Genomic DNA, 20,139 nt, shown 5'->3' with positions numbered 1-20,139 from the left:
CGGTGCCACCTCCTCGCTGGGAGTGCACTGCGGAGCCGGCTTGGGAGGGGAGAGCAGCCGCCAGCGCAGGATCAGCCTCTTAAGAAGGGGATTGACAGGAAGGATTTAAGAAAGCCTCACCTTTCTGAGCTCTGAGTCAGCAGAGAGTGGAACAGGTTCATTTTTATTATTATTTTTTGCTCTCTTCTTCCTGATTCCAGGCCAGCCTCCTCCTTCCCTTTTCTTGAAGCCACAGCAGAAGCTTCAACAGCTGCAGAAGAAACCAAGACCAGCAAATCAGTGTAACCCGTGTGTGTGTGTGTGTGTGTGTGTGTGTGTGTGTGTTTGCGTGTTTGTTTTTTCTCGTGTCTGCCTTCTTTGCATTTTCCTTTTACCGTGCTAAAATCAGGAGCTTTGCAAATCCTTAAAAGAGAAGCGGGAGGGGTTAACACCTTTTGGGCAGCTTCACTTGAGGAGTGCACTCTGAAATATACTTAATGCAGATTAGTTGCTCCTTCATAGGCTTGCTCCAGTCAGGGTGGTTATAAAAAGGGTTTAGGTGTGTTTGTGTGTTCCTGGAATACTCTTAATAATCCACATTATAGATTGCGAGTTGAGGACTAGGCAGGGGTTAAGTGAGCTGTTCCAGAATAAAAGATGGTCATTTTGTGTGTGGCCGGGGAAACCTGAGGATGCTGGCTATTGTAGGTTGGTTCTGATCCAGTAAACCTGAAAGGTGCTGGTTGTTGCAAATTAGCTCTGGCATAAAATGGTATGACCTTCTTGTGCCCTTGCCATTTCATAGTCAAGGTCACCTGGAAGGAGCTGAGGCTCACACACTTGGGCTGCGATACCCAGAGCTAGCCTTACTCTGCAAGAAGCCTCACTGAACTCCTTGGGTTGACAGATATTTACAGGATTGTACTGCTGGTTTATGCAGCGAGTGGCCATTCTCTCCGGCATTGATCTGTTGTGACCATGAAGCCCAATGCAGCAACCACAGCAGTTGTTTGGGATCAACTGAGCGAAAAGCTATATTCCTCCCCCCTACCCCACCCTGTTCCATATTTTGTATGAAGGACAGCCTCAAAATTGGGAGTAAAGGGTAATGGATTTTTTGGAATCAATTCATCCGGACTGCATACACACCATACATTTAAAGCACACACATACTCTCAAACAATATTGGGAGCTTAGGTTTACCCATCAGAGCTACAGTTCCCAGCACCTTTAAACTACAGTTCCCAGGATTCTTTGGCAGGGTGGTTAAATGTGCTTATGGTGTGGAAACAGAGTGAAAAGCTGTGGTCTTTTTACCCTTCCATATTTTGCATGAGCAAAAAGTATCAAAATTTGCAGGCAGGTTGAATGCGCCAGATTTCCCACTCCTCCTCTCCAAAACCATTGAATGAAACAGGTGTGTGTGTGTCTGTGTGTTTTGCAGGCCGTGCGAGGGGAAGAGAAAATTTCTAGACAACAGCGTCTGTATGACCTTTGGATGTTTACTATCCTTGTCTTCTCTCTCTCTTGGGGTTTTATATGCATGTGTACATAAGTGAGGGAGGTGTGGTGGTTTTTTTTATAAAAAAGCCTCCTTAACCAGGAAGCAGCTACAAGAAAAGCTAATCAAACGCCAGCTGAGGAAAAGTGCACTAGTTCAGCGCATTCAATAATTATCACCGCATATGCTCCCGGCACAAATGTATTGGTATATGTTGCTACCAATATTGCTCCTTATTCCAAAGCAGGCATGGGCAATTTCTGCAATTCACAGGCCAGACTAAATATGATGTGAGGGATCCATGGTCAGTTCTCCAGATATATTTTCCTTTGCCTAAAAACAATCTAGGAGGAAGGGGAGAATGGGGTCAGGAGGAATAGGGTTGAGGTTGGCAGACCAGTTAATCCTTTCCCCACACATTTCCCTGTCCATCCCCCCCCCCCCAAATATTATTAACCATGAAGAGATTTTTTTTGAGAATTTTCTTTTTCTCACCCACCTCCCCTCAGAAAATGAAAGCCATAAAAAGCTGCTTTAAAAAAATCCCCCAAGTATTCCTCACCATCTTTTTGTGTGTGTGTGTGATGGCCACCATATTTCCCTCACAGTGCCTTGGAAGGACTCCAGGTCGAGGACATTCTGGAGGATTCAAAATGGCGGCCATTTTGCTTCTGTTGTCATTGGCAGCCGCAAAAAACAACGTTAGGTTACAAGGATAAAAAGTTTGCTACTCCCACTGCTAATGGTGAGCCCACACACACACACACACCCCAGCAATAAATGGTTGAAGAATTTCTCCTCGCTCTGGTAAAATCACCCACCCAACTTCTTTGCCCACTAATAGGGCAGAGAATTTCAAGAGGCCATTAAGAGCACAGTTCTAACAGGTACTTACTTGATTTTACCTCAAGCCTATTAGCAGCTTGAGAAGACTGATTGCAGTCCGTGTTCCTAGTTTCCTGCGTATTAGCCCCATGAAACTCAAGAGGACTTGCTCTTGAGTAGACATGTAGAGGATCGGGCTCTTTAAAGTCAGGGAATTAGCCCAGGCAGAGAAAAGAAATGGCTTAAAAAAAACCCCAAAACACCCTTCCCTCAGCATCACCCCCTAAGCCAAAATAACCTTCCTCCAGTAGCTGCTGTTCACCTCTGGGAGGAATGCAGGCAACTGTATTGTATCTTGATATTTCCTAACCTCCAACAAGGCTATTTATCTATAACATTTGTATATCGCCTTTTCCTCCGGGGTCCTGTACATGGTTCTCCAACCCTCCCTGTTTTATCCACACAGCAACTTTGCGAGGTAGCTTACCCTGAGAGGTTGGCCCAGGGTCATCTGGTAAGCTTCACGGCTGAGTGGGGATTTATAACCTGTCCCCCCCCCCCAGGGCCTCATCCTGCACTCTCAACTTTTCTACCACATTGGTTATCAGAGGGAGAAAAAAGCCACAGAAACAGTGTGGGTGTGAATGTGTGTTTAATAATAATAATATTATTTTTTAAAAAGGAACCTCCCCTCCACTCCCTGGCTTGGCCACCATCACAGGCCATTTTGAGCAAAAGAAGTTACATGTAATTTGACCCCCATCCCCAGGAGCCATTCTGTTTTCCAGAGATTGGTCCAGGAGCCATCAGTGTACTTTCCAGCTCACTCCAATCCTTTCATAGGTGCTCAGAATGTATAACAAAATGGGTGCTGCTTAACAGTACAGTCATACCTCATGTTACGTTTGCTTCATGTTACGTTTTTTCAGGTTGCATCCCGCAGCGACCCGGAAGTACCAGAAACGGTTACTTCCGGGTTTCACTGCAGTAGTGATAAATTGCACTTTGCACGTGCGCACAAGCACCAAATCGCGCTGCACACCTGCACAGATACGGCGCTTCAGGTTGCGGGCTTTTCATGTTGCGAACGGGCCTCCAGAACGGATCCTGTTCGCAGCCAGAGATACCACTGTAAAAGTTTAACATCGATAAAACATGTGCACCCAGGTATGGCCAAGGTAATAGTTTTTGGTGTTTTTTGCAGGGGTGGGGCGTTCATGTAAAGATGTTAAATTTGACAAATCTTCCTTTCAACCCTTGAACAGTCATTTTCTTTTCCTTGTTGTTGGCGTCTGTCTGTTTCGAGAGACAATGGAGTACGCCTCTGGGGGTGCAGTCAAACCACTGCATTAGCAGCATTGTACAGTGACCTCCCTGGGGCACAAGACTGGGTAGTATTTATGGAGATCCTGGGCTGCCTAGACGACAAGACCTCCATCTCAGCCTCACTGATGTGGTCCAAAAGAAACCACAGCAATACATTTGGCACCAGCTTGCCTGCCACTCAAGGTGCCACCCAAATGTCTTTTTGTATAGGGTTTACTCCTTAGCCTTTACTTCTCCTGAAGATATCTGGCAAGGCAATGGAGGTTTACGATCAGAGTTTTCCTTCTTCTGGTGGGGCTAACTTTCCAGGTTGATGCGCCCCATCTGCCCCTCACTTCCCTCTACAGCATGTGTAGTAATCGCCTTCTTGACCATTGGACCCACTATTGGTCTTATCCGCTCAGTCCACATGCAATTTGGGGAAGTCCCTAACTCACTGAGGGTTTGAGGCACATTGGCTACCCTCACCTGGTTTAACTGGCCAGTTAAAGCGGGCATAGACAAACTCGGCCCTCCAGATGTTTTGAGACTACAGTTCTCACCATCCCTGACCACTGGTCCTGTTAGCTAGGGATGGTGGGAGTTGTTCCAAAACATCTGGAGGGCTGAGTTTGCCTATGCCTGAGTTAAAGCCATTCCTGGGGTGTGGCCTCTGTCACATGTTGACAGCTTCCAGGAGCCACAGGTGAGAGCTAAATGCAGGGTTGGGACCAAAGGTACACAAATTACCCCAGAAGGAACACAATGCGTCCCCCAACAGAGGTACTATCCACCCCTTAACACACCATATACCCTTCTTAGCAAACAAAATTTGTTATAGCTTCCCCCTATCTGGAGAAAACCATTTTCTTCTTCAGTTGGTCATCCATCCCTGTTTTGAAAGCATTGCCCCACATTCCACAGCATCAGCGACCAACATACCAGAATGGATGTCATTTATTGGAAATGATTTTTTTCTTCATAGAACCACACAGCAGCTTCCTTTCATTGCAGAAATTTGGCCGGGCGTTTCTGGGTAGAGAAGAAATAAGACACGAGTATATCATAGTCATTAAAAAGAACAAGATTTTCCACTGGAAATCCAAACCAAACCAAGCTGAAATATGTGAAACTACATGTTCTTCCCCAGTTACCACCATCTCTTCACCATATCTCGTCCCCATTGGAATTCAGATTGTAAGCTCTTTGTGGCAGGGCCCTAAATATTTTCTGTGTTTGTTGTTCTGTAAAGTTCCACAGCACTGACCCTGATCTAGCCAAAGCTAGTCATACCTACATTCTGCCGACATGAATGGAATTGAACCCAACTTTGATTAGGTCATAATGTTGGCCAACATTAGAGGGATGTTGTAAGGATCACTGACATCATGAAGGGCTTTGGGCAGTGAACAGCCCAATTCCTACCATGTTTACTCAGAAGTAATTCCCCTGAGTTCAGTGGCATTTATTTCCCAGTAAGCACATTTCAAAATAGCCTCCCTAGGAAAAAATGCTATAGATGCAGTGGAATCTGGTTTGATAAAGGGCAAAATAGGTGGTCTTTTATTAGGCAAGCCATCCATGCTTGTCCACCTACAAATATTGTTTTGTGTATTTTGTAGTTCTTGTTGTCTTAGACCAACTTAAAAGCATTGCCTTACACCAAACTGATATAGTGCGGAAGATTCCGGGAATGCTCAGCAAACTTTGCCTTCTCTGTTTCATATACTCAAATGTTGCATATACAGCAATAAGTAAATAAACAAGGGCAGTAGTGAAAATTATTTAAGGTTTTTTTAAAAAAATAAAACAAAGTTTGGATGTTTTTACCATTGTGAATGCAGATGGCAAAGACAATGAACTCAGAGTCTCATTTAATCATGATTCATAAATTAATGTTATCTTTCATCATTCCAGATTCCACACAGTCTGTTTGCAATTCGAGCTTTTGCACTCAGGAGTGGGGGTGAGGGAAGGAAGCTTTAAAAAAAAAATTAAGAAAAGGAGAAGTGATATTTGTTTGTTCTCAGTTTTTGCCAGTTGCTGAATGAGTCTCATTTTGCAACCCTGAATGAAATGAATCATTCCTGGCACAGGAAAATCACACCTACTTAGGTCAATTGCTTACCACGAATGACTGTGTATGATTTCTCAAGGCCCTGATCATTCTGAGATTGTATGTCTAACTTTTATGCATCTCAGTACCCTAGTGACTTCATTAACTTTACATTTGTACTGGAATTTTCAGCTGGAAGGAGGGGGTGTTATGTTTGTATATTCTTTTGATCTGTTTAATAAATGTAAGAGAGATGTTTAAAATTGGCAACAGTGACGCATATTTAAAATTGCATACAACTTTATTGTGCAGAAACAGAGGCAATTAAAATGGACCTGCATGCTCACCTCATGGCAAAGTAGCAGTAATGGAATCCCCTTGGCAATGCTGCTGGCTATCTCATCATTTTCCGCAATATTCACCCACACATTTATAGGTATTTATTATGTAATTATTGGAGACATTGGCTAAATTCTCACCCAGGTGGTCAGTCTGCTGTGAACTGGCGCCCCCGTGATACTCGTCAAGGTTCAAAGACAATTATGCCATTAAATGCCAACTGTTAGGGAGAAACACCTGTGCCCTCAAGTCCCACTTAAGGGATTCCAATAGGTATCTGGCTGGCCACTTACGAAACAGGTTGCTGAATCAGATTGACCATTGATGTGATACAGTAGGATTTTTCCTGTGTTGTTACGGCAGAATATTACTCATATACACACAACATCTCTGTACACAGAAAAGTATCGTGTCAGGGGAAAAGCTAGGCCAGAATTATTTTCCTTTATCTGCTACCTTTCTGTTTGTTTTTGTCTTTGTTTTGCATTTTAATATTTATTGTGTCCAAGAAAGATCTTCTAAATATTGCTGAGAATTCCTCCCACTTCCTAAATATGTTCTGTTTAGGCACAATACTCCATCTTCTTCTAATGTTACAAGAAGGGCTTGAAAGCCAGTTGCAGAAGTTACTGCTCACTTAGCTTCTGGTTCTTCTGGTGTAGTGGTTAAGAGCGGTAGTCTCGTAATCTGGGGAACCGGGTTCGCGTCTCAACTCCTCCACCTGCAGCTGCTGGGTGACCTTGGGCCAGTCACACTTCTCTGAAGTCTCTCAGCCCCACTCACCCCACAGAGTGTTTGTTGTGGGGGAGGAAGGGAAAGGAGAATGTTAGCCGCTTTGAGACTCCTTAAAGGGAGTGAAAGGCGGGATATCAAATCCAAACTCTTCTTCTTCTTCTTCTGACCAGGGATTTACACAATGCATAGCTAAGGTATGCAATTATGTGACTTAACCAATCTAGTTCCTTTTGACTATTCCAGTCCAAGGGATCAGGGTTCCATCTGCAGTTGTGTCCTGAAAAATGTTGCTTTTCAACATGGCAGGCACTCAAAACTACAATTTCAAAGAATGTAGTCATTTGGCCACAGTAATTTCAACATGATATAAAGACATCTCTCTCTCTCTCTCTCTCTCTCTCTCTCTCTCTCTCTCTCTGTGTGTGTGTGTGTGTGTGTATTTCTTGATGGTTCCACCAAGAACCAAAGGAGTTGTAATATTGTTTCTGTTGTGTTGTTATGCTGAGAATCGTTTAGTGGGACTGCAAGCCCATATATAAATGAAATAGAGTGAATTCTTAAGACTTGTGGATATTTTGGAGGCATTCAAACAGTATTTGCAGGACACTACAAACTGGCATGAAGTGAATGGTTGAGTTGTCAATATCACAGGAAAAAATGCAAACCGGTGTGGAAATGTGGAGAATTGAACTTAAGACTGAAAAAATGAGTAATGGAAATTGACAGATTTGCCTGTCCCCATCTGCATCCTGCCCACACCTGATGAAGGAGGAGGTCAAAAGTCTGAGGTTCGTACATGTAACTCTAAACCAGCCTTTTGTAAGCTGATTCCCCTCCATATGTTTTGGGCTACAACTCTCATCAGCTGCACGGAGGTTGTTGTAGTTGTTTAGTCGTGTCCGACTCTTCGTGACCCCATGGACCAGAACACGCCAGGCACTCCTGTCTTCCACTGCCTCCTGCAGTTTGGTCAAACTCATGTTAGTAGCTTCGAGAACACTGTCCAACATCTCCTTCTCTGTCGTCCCCTTCTCCTTGTGTCCTCAATCTTTCCCAACATCAGGGTCTTTTCCAGGGAGTCTTCTCTTCTCATGAGGTGGCCAAAGTATTGGAGCCTTAGCCTCAGGATCTGTCCTTCCAGTGAGCATTCTGGGCTGATTTTCTTCAAGAATGGATAGGTTTGCTCAGCCTTCTTAATGGTCCAGCTCTCACTTCCATACATCACAACTGGGAAAACCATAGCTTTAACTGTACGGACCTTTGTCGGCAAGATGATGTCTCTGCTTTTTAAGATGTTGTCTAGGTTTGTCATCGCTTTTCTCCCAAGAAGCAGGCATCTTTTAATTTCGTGACTGCTGTCACCACCTGCAGTAATCATGGAGCCCAAGAAAGTAAAATCTCTCACTGCCTCCATTTCTTCCCCTTCTATTTGCCAGGAGGTGATGGGACCAGTGGCCATGATTTTAGTTTTTTTGATGTTGAGCTTACAGAAGTTGTAGCCCTAAACATCTGGAGGATACCAGTGTGTGGAAGACAGACCTAAACCATAGTTTAAGCATTAAGTTTGATACAGCCGTTGGATGTGCATACATGTAAATATTTCTTGTATGAATGATTTGTGCACCCAAGTGGCTCCCTGGCATGCTCATGAGCTGAAGGAAACACGGCAGCTATTCACAGGTCTCCAAAGGAACCCATTGTGTTTATGCTTCTAAAACTAAACCCTTCATAGAATAGGTTTTTGTTTACATGTAGACTCTGAAGTGTCACTCATTCTAATAATGCCGCATTTATAAAGTGCAAAGAGAAGCAGCCTTGAGTAAAAACAGCTGCAATTACTGTGAAATATAGGTGAGGTGTAGGTTTTAAAAATGCATTGTGGTTTAAAAGGTGGAGTGAAATTCTGACCCCACTGAAACTGAAGCTCATGAAAGTCCCATTGACTTCGGTGGGGTCGGGGTCTCACTCCTCCACTCTCCAGGCAATCAGGTTCCACACATATAATTCTCTCTAAAGAGACTGATTCCATTGAAATGGTTCCTGTTGTTCTTTTCTAAGAGGTACTTAACCTGCAGTAACCCTCCCGTCTTTCTCCTATCTTCATTTTGCTGCTCAGTTCCCCTCTCCCTTGTATTACTGAATAATAAATCTGACATAGATTATGTAACATCCACTGAATCATATCAGGCTGTGGGAGGCTGGAGCACAGCATAATGCAAGATGTAAGGAACATGAAAGAGGAGGTTGAGAGACGAGTGTTTTAAAAAGCGTTTCCCGGGTGCTTACAACTTTAGAAACTTGCGCAGAGAACTGTTTCTAAAAATGAATTTGCACACATGAAATTACATTTCTTAAATTAGAAGTTCCCGGAGCCTTTTATCTACTGACCACAAGAAGCTTGGTCAGCTGCTTTGTAAACCATTAAGTTCACCGCCCTGCATTCTCCTTCCAAAGGCCTTCTTACTTGATCCACTGCATAATATCAAAGCCAAAGTCACCACTTACTTCACAATAGCCAAATCAAAGTTAACCATTTTCAGATTCGAACTGATCCAGGAATAAGAAGCACTTCAGTGTCCCTGCGTATCATCCTAGCAGACAGGGTGGTTTTCTGGTGACCTACCAAACCTGCCTTTCGCTATGACTGGTACGCAACAAGCTCGCAGCCATTTGTGTAGGTTGGAGAATCTTTAGCTTCTGTGGAGGTCTTTGAGGCCACAGGTGCTGCGATTGAGAGAAGGAGACACCTGCTTTTCAGGTGACAATTCCATGAGCCAAATCATCAGCATGAGAAAAAGAACAGTGGTACCTTGGTTCTCAAACTTAATCCGTTCCGGAAATCTGTTCCAAAACCAAGGCGCGCTTTCCCATAGAAAGTAATGCAAAACGGAATAATCCGTTCCAGACTTTTAAAAACAACCCCTAAAACAGCAATTTAACATTAATTTTACTATCTAATGAGACCACTGATCCATAAAATGAAAGCAATAACCAATGTACTGTACTATAAAATATATAAGACAATATTGTAGATGATAAAAAATATTTTTTTCCCTTCTTGCCTGCACTGATGATAGTCATTGTTTGGATGGGGGGCTTTTATCCATTTCCGCAGTCACACAATCAATCAATCAGTAGCTGAACTGGGTTCCACACAGTCACAAAAACAAATTAACCAAAAAAGCCTCAAAAACAAAAATGCAAAATAAATAGCAAAAACAAAAGCACCAAACTTAATCCATTCCAGAAGTCCATTTAACTTCTGAAATGTTCGAAAACCAAGGTGCAGCTTCTGATTGGTCCAGGTGCCCTGGAAACAATAGCCGACAGCCACATCGGACGTTCAGCTTCCGAAAAACATTTGAAAACTGGAACTCTTATCGGTTTTCATTGTTTGGGAACCAAGGTACCACTGTATATTAAAGGTTTAGCACTAACTGAGTTTGGTGGAGACACTCTGACGGAATGGGGACAGGCCCATGTGGAGCTTGTCTGAGGCCTAAGGTGGGGCTCTTGTTAGAATAAAATTATAAATGCATACAGAAAAGCAGCTGGATCTCAGTGTCCAGGCTGAACGATGGGGATGGAGATGCTTTTTCAGGTATATAGGACTGAAGCCATTTAGGGCTTTAAAGGTCAGCGCCAACACCTTGAATTGTGCTTAGAAACATACCGGGAGCCAATGTAGGTCTTTCAGGACCTGTATTATAACCCTCACAGTTTTTGCCTGGGGCCTAAAGATATGTAACGAAGGTGCCAGGTGAGCCTCCCTAGGGAGACCATTCCACAAATGGGGAGCCACCACAGAAAAGGCCATTTTCTTGTGTTGCCATTCTCTGGATGTCCCTTGGGGGAGGCATCCAGAGAAGCAGACACGGAGCAATGGATCCAAACTACAAGAAAGAAGATTCCACCTAAACATTAGGAAGAACTTCCTGACAATAAGAGCTGTTCGACAGTGGAATTTGCTGCCAAGGAATGTGGTGGAGTCTCCTTCTTTGGAGGTCTTTAAGCAGAGGCTTGACAACCATATGTCAGGAGTGCTCTGATGGTGTTTCCTGCTTGGCAGGGGATTGGACTCGATGACCCTTGTGGTCTATTCCAACTCTATGATTCTATGAGGCACACAAAGAAGGGCTTCAGATGATGATTTAAGGGTCCAGATAGGTTCATATGAGGAGAGGCAGTTATTGGTAACTAATTAAGTGCTTCCCATAAAGCATCCCAAAATGATTTAATAGTAAAAACAGTTTGGTTTGATTGGAGTACTTCAAAAGCTCTTACTACTTTTGGGGGACAACCACAGGGGTAATCATCCATTCTTAACCTCATTGTCTGTGCCACAGTGATAGGCTTCCTGTTGGCTTGCTTTTCACAGTGCTTCAGCCCTGTGGATAGCTGGAAGGCTGGGTAGCTGATATGAACTCAGTGGTGGTCAACGGACACAAAGGGCAAACAGGATTCCACCTAGTCCTATGAAGATTCTAAGCTAGCTCTTAACCCTGAGGAACCTGTTGATTGGAAACAGGCTGAGATACTCTCAAACTGTCTCTCCTGTCCACTGACTTTGCTTACAACTTCACTGCTTCCAGCTTTATAGCCTCCAGACCGTCAGGCCTGGCAGATACGATCTTGCTTCACACCTCCTATTTCCAGAAGCCGTGAAGTCTGATTCATCAAACAGATGTGTATGCATCAGATGTTTTGCTTACATATCCCCTAGTAGTATATCTATAAATAACATGATAGTATGTCTTGGCAGATAAAACACAAGAGGAAGGAAAGATGAAGCAAGAACATCTCTCCCTGTGCTTTTTGCAAGGTCAAGTGAGAGGTCACTTCAGTAATGGGGAAGCAAGCAGAGGGCATAATAACTCTGCAACAAAATCAACCCAGACCCATACAGGAATGGGATGGGCATCTATTCTGCCCCATTTTAGTCTCTCTGGTACTCAGTCATAGGTCTCTATCCTGTCTTGTTGCATTCTGTTCCATCCCATTGTATGCTGTTAGTGTGAATTTTGTATGTAAAATGTGCACATTTATGTAAAATGTGCTTTTCAATGTTTTGCATGCATCTTTCATGCAAAAAACGAAAAACACCCTCTCGCCACCAGAAAATCCCAGTTTCTCCACATCTCTCTTTGCAGTTCCCAGTGACTTAGGCCATTGAATCCTGTTCAGCCTCACCTCTTTGCTGGCGGGCGAATCTTTGAAGTACATTTCAGTTGTCTTGTAATGACGATGTTTCAAATCCAGTGACCCTGAAATGCTGTCATTCATAAGAAGGTGACACCTAAGCCTGAAAACTCCAAGAGAAAGCCCCAAAGCTATAAGCCAGGCTATTAGAAAAGCTTTCAAATAGCTGCTTCAATGACATAGGGTATTTCGGTTTCTGGGTATTCTGCAAATAACCTTGTACTCCACCGCAGCATTTCATTGCTATACTCCATTTCTTTCCACGATCCTGTACCCATCCCTGTCATTTCACACCACACTATATGTCTTAATCCTCCTTGTTGTTAATATAGCATCCCTACCCACCTATCCCCAGCCCAGAAAAGACCAGTCCTTTCAAGCACTCCCTCTGCATAACTCTTTGCTTCTGTGGCACTTGTTCATAAGCAATGGCGATGCCTATAATATTTTTGTCCCTTCAGGCAGTGAGATGCATCAGTGGGGGGGGGAGAGGAATGAGTAGATAGAACTTCAGTGCAGGAGAACACAGGGAAATTGTACTGAGCTGCATGGTTTATAATGTTCACTGAATTCAGCTTATCCCGCCTCAGAACTTTGATCCCCTGGCTGCAGAGTTTTAATTTTGCTTTCTACAGCCCTGTTTATCAGCCACAGAGCTCTGTGACCATTCAAGCTGAAGTCTCTAGGCAAAGTCTGAAGTTTCCTCCAAGAGCTGCCAAGTTGCGTTTGCAACTGACGAGGGAGGGAGGAAGATTAGCCAGTTCCAGAGACTGCGGCAGTCCATCTATGTGTACTGATTTTTGAATCACACAGCTTTGTGCAACTGCAATGGCAGTGTGGTGTGTTGCTCATCCTCAGTGTTGCCGCTAGCAGTGTGCAAAAGGTGTCTCTCGTGTGATATCCATGCATCCATACTCCCAACAGTGCTCCAGATTGCAATGGACTCTGCAGCTGAGAGAAACTCTACATACACTCAGCAGCAGCAATCATTTACTCAGCATTCAAAGTGCAAACAGAAGTGGGTTGTTGCAGTCATAGAACCACATTCCTGACTGCACTTTAGATCACTGTGGCTTCTCCAGCCAGGCCAAAATGTCCCATATTCCCAGCAATACAATTGCACTTTCCCAGTCATTCAAAATGCTGCATCTCTATAATGAAGAGATGGGATTTCCTAGATGGGAGATGTTTGGATCCTACACAATAGATGAGCAATAACCACACATTTGTTGTGAATTAAATGGATCATTTGGTGAAGCTTGAATTCCACATTGGCAAAAAGACACAAGCACACAGACATTTTATCTGCACAACAGCCTTGAGGGTATGATAGCCTGTGACTTGGAGAGAGCGCTTCAAGGTTGAGTGGAGATTTGAACCCTGGATCAGCCCAGTCTTAGTCTGATATGACAACCATTATGAACATATATGTACATATGACACCTCAAAAAAATTAGTGCACAGCTTACCTGAACCATAGGGGAAAGCTGCTTTGTATATTACTGTAAAAAGGTGGAGTATAAGTTTTGGTTATCATCATCAGTGTAGTATTATGGAGTCTCTGACTTGATGGCACCAGTGTTCATTTTAGTGTTTATTGAACAATGCAGTAATTAATTCTACAGTTCTCCGTTTGCAACCATAATGCATCTACATACCTCAGCAGACCTCTGAACCATCACAAGATTCTCCATCAACTCCTTAAAGGAGCAACTTATTTAGCTGTTACAAGCAAAGGAATGTTTAAAATCTGGTTGCGTACTTGCATCTCTCTTGAGTCGAACAATGATGTCTGTTTCAGTCAACTGCTTGGTGTTCTGGATGAAGATAAGCTTTTGGAAACGTATATTTCCAGGTGGTTTCTTTTGCAGTTCTAATGCAGCCAGGCAGCCCATCTGACTGCCAGTGGCCTATATGTATTGGAAATACAGCTCATGCTAGTCTCCCACCCATCTGCACAATTTGCAGAGATTACTCCTGAACCAGCAATTGGCTGCCCAGGTAGGCTCCCACATTTTGATGTGGGGAAGGTTATTGTCTCTTCCAGGTAGACTTTATTTACTTGTGATCACTCCTGCATCCACTCAGGAGCATGAACAGCTTGTTTCTAGATGTCCTGGGGTGGAGTTAAGGGCCAAGGTTAGGATGCAAGGGGAAGTAACACAGGGAAGGGAAATGGTTCTGTGAAAAGTAGAAGTGCATCATCCTTGGCTGTTATCCCATTATTGAATCCTCCCTTTTTTCCATGATGAAACTCAGGACAGAATATATAGAGTTCCCAGGAGATTCCTCCATCCAGGCATTGACATCACATCCAGACCAGTGTCTACAAGACTGTTCAGGGGTGTCACTGGGGAAAAAATAGTTTGGGGAAGCGGAAGAGTGTAAAGCCAAGCTAAGCCTCCTGATGTATATTTTCGCTCCTGATCTATATTTTAGTTTGGTCAGAATCAAGTATACACCTCCAAAGTTAATACTAAATACATTACTTGTGTCCCACACCTCCAAAGTTAATACTAAATACATTACTTGTGTCCCTGGGTTTTTAGAGTAATCTACCCATGTACGTGGATTTTTAGACTAGTCTCCCCAGGGGTGTGGGTGGCCCTGTGGGTTAAACCACAAGCCTAGGGCTTGCCGATCAGAAGGTTGGCGCTTCAAATCCCCGCGACGGGGTGAGCTCCTGTTGCTTGGTCCCAGCTCCTGCCAACCTAGCAGTTCAAAAGCACAAAGTGCAAGTAGATAAACAGGTACTGCTCCGGCGAGAAGGTAAACAGTGTTTCCGTGTGCTGCTCTGGTTCGCCAGAAGTGGCTTCGTCATACTGGCCACATTACGCCGGCTCCCTCGGTCAGTAAAGCGAGATGAGCGCTGCAACCCTGAGTCGTCCGTGACTGGACCTAATGGTCAGGGGTCCCTTTACCTTTACCCATGTATTATCTGAAACCCAAGAGGCGCATTGGTTGCCAGGTGTTTTCCCCCCAGCTCTCCTACCCCACTATTGCTCCTTGAACACAATTGGGATTTACTATTCCTTTTGCAAGTGGAGACGGATCCACCCCTTGGTCTGTCTTGAGTGGACCTGCAAACACTGGAGCCTGTTTCATCTCCCCCAAGACCAGAGTCTGATGGCTGGTCCACAGGGAATAAGAGATGAGAAGAGATACCCGTAAGGAGAAACTGAAAGGTCCAAGATTACCAAGGTAAGAAGGTAGCTATTTCTCTAAAATGGGCACGTTACCATATCCCTTTAGTAGGAAGGGATGTGAAGTCAGGGTGCAATACTACATTTAAAACAGGGGTGGGGAAATTGAAGGTTCCCTTTCCTTGGGGAAATGTGAGTAGGGTGGACCACATTCATGATGGGTGGGGCTGGATTTGGTGGTGGGTGGTGGCCAATCCCAAAGTGGGTGGGGCCATGTCTCTGTGCTAATCTCAGCAGTATAAGAAGGAACTGTATTGCAGGGACTCCTCCCATGCCTTAAATGTCACAGGGGAAAGACGCCCTCATGAAATCCAGGACCTTTTGTAGCACCATGGAGGCTTTAAACAAACTAAGCTTAAAAAGTTGCATGGATGGGATTGACTTACATAGTCAGCTTTCCTCCTTTTTGAAACAAAGGCATAGCAACAGCAGCAGCAGCAGCAGCAGACGCTATGTTAATTAGATTAGAAACCGTCAGGTCTTGTTGATAGTATTCAAGTTACAGAAGGCTCTCCAGAGACAAAGCAGTAAATAAGAAATATCTGCTATCTCTTGGCATACAGAACAACTCGAAGGAAAGCATCTCTGCATCTTTGGCTGGGTACCGATAACTGCAGCAGCCTGCAATCCTGCACATAGTTAGGTGCTTAAATGCCGTTGAAACCAGTGGCTGTTAAGCAGCTTGAATGTATGCAGGATTGCAGCCAGTTGCTTCTCAGAAGCCAGACATTGGCATAATGCGCTTAGAATGGGCATAGTTCACTTGCGTCTGTTTGTTTGGGGGCACTGTCATATCTAGTCAAAGAGGTTTTGTACATTTTTGAAGCACTAAAAAAACTTGCGGTACCTGTTGAATTGGAGACAAATTGAGGTGGGAGAAATTCCTTGGCATTTTAAAGAATATTATGTTTTGTTTTGTTTTTCCCCATTTTTTTTAAGGCATTGAAAACTGGCTAGAGCAGCTCAACAGCAGTCTTAGTATTGAATATGCTCAGTGTGGGGACCTCAGAGGAAGGCACAAAGACTGATGCTCTAGTGTGTGCTCTCTCGCTCCCCCTCCCTCACCTAGATCACAGCTGGTGACCAGTTTATGTATACTGAAGCGGGGAGCCTGATAGGCTTTGTAATGTCATCCTAGATAGCTTCACCATTGATGTTTCCCCTATGCATAGACATGCAGAGAGTGACATCAAACGCTGGCTTTCCCTGTGCCGTTATTTTCAAAAGGACAGAAAGTCTTGATGGTTGCATGCTGCGGTGGTAACCTATAGGCTGGCTTCTGGGTTCAAGGGCATTCGCAGGTTTTCAAAGAAGTTCGTCTCCGTGTCACATCCGCCGCATCCAGCAACTCAGAATGCACAAATGCCCTGCAAAATCTGCAGAGCTGCCGGTAATTTATGGCAATAGGGTTGCTTGACATTTATTGCCCCTATTTGCCGTGGCCTAGAATAAGATTTTCATAGTTATCATGACAACCTTGAAATTGCATAAAGGTAATAAAACAGCCTTCTTCCATGCTACCTTGCGCCAAACTACACAGGCGTGTGTCAACAGTCCTGCTTTAACATTTGCATGCCTTCGTTTTTATGCATATATGCCTGGAAGCTTAGTCAAATAACTCCTAAGCATAGTTATTAAACAAAAAAATGCGGACATGAAAATAAGCATTGCCACTTGTAAGCTGCACCAGCATATTAAATGTGTGTTCATTAACAAAAAAATAAATTAAAAAGCGTGAGTGTTTGTGTCCCTCGGGCAATGGTAAGCTGCATGGATTTGTGCTCCTAAATGCTCTCTTAACTTGGTAAACGTTTCTGTACATGATAGCCATCTTCAAATATCTAAAGGGCTGTCACATGGAAGATGGAACAAGCTTGTTTTCTTCGGCTCCAGAGGGTAGAATCTGAACCAATGGCTTCCAGTTAAAAAAAAGGAGATTCAGACTAAACAGCAGGAGAAACTTTCTGATGGTAAGACTGTTTCACAGCGGAACAGACTCCCTCGAAAGGTGGTGGACTCGCTGTCCTTGGAGGTCTTTAAGCAAGGGTTCAGTGGCCCTCTGTCAGGGATGCTTTAGTTGAAATCCCTTCATTACAGGGCTCCTACCCAGCTCTGTGATTCTGCCTTAAAACCAAGGTACATTGCTTTTGGTATTGCAGATGGGATCACCCAGAATTCCAGAGCAAGGAACATAAAAAGCACATTTGCATGGCTCTAATTTATGTGCTCTTTTGTTTATTTACTCGCTTACGAGTCAAATTACAGCAGTACGTGGGGAAAGGACCTAGGTGTTTCAGCTGATCACAAGCTGAACGTGAGTCAGCAGTGCAATGCAGGTGATGACTGCGGGGAGGCAGACAGGTTACACAGAGCAAAAGAAAATTTGGTTTTGGAAACCCGGTTTCCTTTCACTACATCCACCAGTAGTGAGTCTGGCAGAAGTGACTTTTTCGCTTGCAGAACGATGATTTGAAAAACATTCATTTCCCTGGAACAAAAGGTTTTGCATTTCCTCATCGAGATGTTGCAGACATAGAGTTTCAGCTGCCATACCACATTTCACTTGCTCAGTGTATATGTCCTATTTACATGATGGAATGTTCTGCAGTGGGTAGATTTCGCTTCCAGTATGTATTATCAAGCAAAAATCACAACAGTTGTATGATAAAGAGGAGTTATGCCTTGTTTGTTGGCAAGAGAACACACCTTTCTGTGGGTTTCTTTCTTTCTTTTTAAAAAATGCTTCTGTAAGAGTTGTCATGCCAGCAGATCTACCTGCTAAAGCAGTGGTTCTCACCTCAGCAGGTGCACAAAAAAGTATAGGTAATTATACGTTGGAAACATAGCTTTTCAAGGCACCTCTTACACACAGCTCACCCCTCTGCTTCTTGAACAGTGTAATCTAGATAACATGGGCTGAACATCAGGATGCTGAGTCTCATAATTGGGTGCAAGGCTGATGCCTACATTCAGGGGGGAAACCCACACAGTACAACCATCCTTGGACTACCATGTCAGAGTGCAGATATTTGAACACATCCCTGCATTGAAAGCTCTCTGGCCATGCTAGGGATCCAATCGGTGCTGCGTTCCCTTAAGGGTAGTTGCTGGACTCTCTCCCTGCCCACTTCCTCTTCTCCTGTGGTCTAGGACCCAAGTAGGTAACCTGTAGCCTTTGGGCTACATTTGACTCTGGTCCTAGTTTCAAAGCCCCTGGAATGCAAGTAGAACCCTCTGCACAGGGGACCATGATTAGCTCCCGGATCATAGAATTGTGGAATTGAAAATGACCCAAAAGGCCATCCAATTTTGCCCCCTGCAACGCAGGAAGGCATTGCACTCTAGTCAGGGGTGTAGGAAGGGCTGGTGGTGGGAGCGGTCCGCCTCAGGTGCCATCTCTGAGGGGTGTGACAAAAAGGCACACCGCAGGGGGGCTCGCCCTGCCGCCCCTGGGCACGGTAGCATGAGCCACCGCTCTCGGTGCCCATGCAGCTACAGGTGAAGCTTGAAAAATTCCATCACCATTGTAACAAATAAAGGCTTGGCATATCTTGCTTTGCATGTCATGAGTCTATCTCATATATTAGTTTCACCTTTTAAGTTGAATTACTGAAATAAATGACCTTTTCCACGATATTCTAATTTTTCTAGTTTCACCTGTAACTCTGCCACTGACTAGTGAATATGAATAGGGCCCCTCCTGCACCCTTTCCCACTCAAGATGGGGAAGGTAGAGGACAATACGCATAGGGAAGTTGAGGACAGGGTATGCATGTGCACAGCTGCCTCCCATTCATTGATGCAACATTTGCAATGACGAGGCCCATTTGGATTACTACTGCATATTTTCACTGACTAGTTGTTGTCATTGCACTGAGGAGAGGAAGGGGACAGCTAGTGAGGGCAGCAACAGTGTGCTAGGCTTTCAGAGCAAGCCCACATCAGTCAGAGAGGATTTCCCCCTTCTCTTCCTTTTTTTGTGCTATGGGTTCACTCTGCTCTTTATTCCACACCTTCCAAATTCCAGATTAATGTGAAGTTTATTCTAAACTTCGTTTTGGAATTGGATCCAGACCAGCTTTCAATTACTTCAGGGAATTTTCATCCTTTGGCCTCTGTACATCATTGATATACACATAGAATTCCCACCCCTACCCCTTACAATTAGTGGTATATAACTTTTATGAAGGGACGCAGGTGGCGCTGTGGGTTAAACCACAGATCCTAGGACTTGCCGATCAGAAGGTCGGCGGTTCAAATCCCTGCAATGGGGTGAACTCCCATTGGTCAATCCCTGCTCCTGCCAACCTAGCAGTTCGAAAGCACGTCAAAGTGCAAGTAGATAAATAGGTACCGCTCCGGCGGGAAGGTAAATGGTGTTTCTGTGCGCTGCTCTGGTTCGCCAGAAGCGGCTTAGTCATGCTGGCCACATGACCCGGAAGCTGTACGCCGGCTCCCTCGGCCAATAAAGCGAGACAAGCGCCGCAACCCCAGAGTCAACTGGACCTAATGGTCAGGGGTCCCTTTACCTTTACCTTAACTTAATGAAAGAAAAATAGACGAAGACAGACAAAATATAGCCAAGGGAGAACTTATTGTGTGATTGCATGTACCACTAGACCAAGAATTTTTTTTCCTGCAGTGTTTTCCTAATGTGCATATACACTCCTGTGCACTGGGGAAAAACCTACACTCAAAGAATCTTGGTGCAACTGTACCCAGAATTTGTGCTGTGTTTTATTAATGCGCATGCCCACAGCCATAGGATGTGCATGTGCAAATTCATAGAAACTGAAAGAGCAAGCATTATGGCAAACTGTACATGCACAATGCTCCATATAAAATTAAGAATTTGTGGGACAATTTAGATGAGGAGAACTTGAGAAGCATTCCAGGCCTCAGTGTGGGAAGAAGTTTCTCTCAACACTTCCTGTGCGTGCTGTTATATCCCTCCAGGAGTCCTTGCCAAGTTGCCACATTTCATTTATTTCTAAAAT

General features: G+C 44.2%; 1 protein-coding gene and 1 long non-coding RNA gene across 2 annotated transcripts in view; one reads left to right on the top strand and one right to left on the bottom strand.

Annotated features, from left to right (window-relative positions):
* Positions 1-2,789, bottom strand: part of CCSER1 (coiled-coil serine rich protein 1) — a 726,914-nt gene extending 724,125 nt beyond the window's left edge. The window contains exons 1-2 of the mRNA XM_082236373.1: positions 2,376-2,789; positions 121-250 (exon numbers count right to left, since the gene is read on the bottom strand). The gene's annotated coding sequence lies outside the window, so the exon portion shown is untranslated. The remainder of the gene's footprint in view (positions 1-120; positions 251-2,375) is intronic.
* LOC309540171 lies at positions 34-18,569 on the top strand. The gene is made up of 3 exons (XR_014223095.1): positions 34-155; positions 5,979-6,102; positions 14,982-18,569. It is a non-coding gene; the product is annotated as an uncharacterized lncRNA (long non-coding RNA).
* Positions 18,570-20,139: the final 1,570 nt, after the last annotated feature.

Source organism: Podarcis vaucheri (assembly GCF_965113315.1).
Source record: "Podarcis vaucheri genome assembly, chromosome: 9".
NCBI classification, from domain to species: domain Eukaryota; kingdom Metazoa; phylum Chordata; class Lepidosauria; order Squamata; family Lacertidae; genus Podarcis; species Podarcis vaucheri.
The sequence above is the reverse complement of the archived record's forward strand: the minus strand, read 5'-3'. Positions and strand labels throughout refer to the sequence as shown.